General features: G+C 40.2%; 1 non-coding gene across 1 annotated transcript; it reads right to left on the reverse strand.

Moving 5' to 3' along the window:
* Positions 1 to 212: 212 nt before the first annotated feature.
* LOC128036301 (small nucleolar RNA R71) lies at positions 213 to 319 on the reverse strand. The gene has a single exon (XR_008193099.1). It is a non-coding gene; the product is annotated as a small nucleolar RNA R71 (small nucleolar RNA).
* Positions 320 to 1,186: the final 867 nt, after the last annotated feature.

A 1,186-nucleotide genomic window follows, 5' to 3' on the forward strand; every position in this document is an offset into this window, starting at 1 on the left:
GACATCTCCACCTTCGAATGTTTATGGAGGTGAGTGCTTCATTCAAGATAGCTAGTGTGACTGAAGACACACTCAGGTTGAAGTTGTTTCCGTACTCGTTGCGAGATCGAGCACGAGCATGACTCAATTCATTGCCACCAAGTTCTATATCTACATGGCAAGAATTAGCAGAGAGATTTTTGATTAAGTATTTCCCACCTAGCAAAAACGCTAAGTTAAAGAACGAGATCACAACTTTCCAACAATTGGATGACGAGTCTTTGTATGAGGCTTGGGAGCGATTCAAGGAGTTACTTCGTAAGTGTCATCATCATGGGATTCCTCATTGTATCCAGTTGGATACATTCTATAATGGTCTCAATGCACATACAAGATTGATGGTAGATGCTTCCGCGAATGGTGCAATTTTGTCTAAGTCTTATAATGAGGCTTATGAGATCATCGAGAGGATCGCGAGTAATAACTATCAATGGCCAACAAATCGAACAGCTTCAGGAAGACGCGTAGCCGGAGTTCATGAAGTTGACTCCCTCACATTGTTATCAGCTCATGTATCATCTATTTCATCTATGTTAAAACAGTTAACCACTAATAGTACCAATAAATTTACAGTTCAGCCACCTAGTCTACTTGAAATAGTTTCCTGTGTGTACTGTGGGGAAGGTCATTCTTTTGAAAATTCTCCATCAAATCCCGAGTCAGTGTACTATATGGGGAACTAATATCAAAATAGGAGCGGACAAGGACTCTAGTCCAACTTCTACAATCCTTCATGGCGTAATAATCCTAAGTTTTCTTGGAGCAACCAAGGAAATGGACCAAACAACAACTTATTCCAGTAAAGACCCATCCAATCTCAAGGGTTTAATCAGCAAGCTCCAAAACCACCTCAAGTTGAGGCATCAAATAGTTTGGAGAACTTGTTGAAAGCGTATATGGCAAAGACTGTTTGATCCAAAGCCAAGCAGCAACATTAAAAAATTTGGAAAACCAAATGGGTCAGTTAGCTACGAAGCTATGTAATAGACCACAAGGCAGTGGCATTACGAAGTGGTAAAATTCTAGAACCTCGATTGATTGATGTCGAAGATAAGCCCGTTAAGAAGAATCAACCAGCTGTTGAAGTTCCTACACCAAAGGAATCAGAAACTGTAAAGTCCAACAACGTAAACCCTGATTTAGTGAA

This window comes from Gossypium raimondii, chromosome 13 (genome assembly GCF_025698545.1).
Source record: "Gossypium raimondii isolate GPD5lz chromosome 13, ASM2569854v1, whole genome shotgun sequence".
NCBI lineage: Eukaryota > Viridiplantae > Streptophyta > Magnoliopsida > Malvales > Malvaceae > Gossypium > Gossypium raimondii.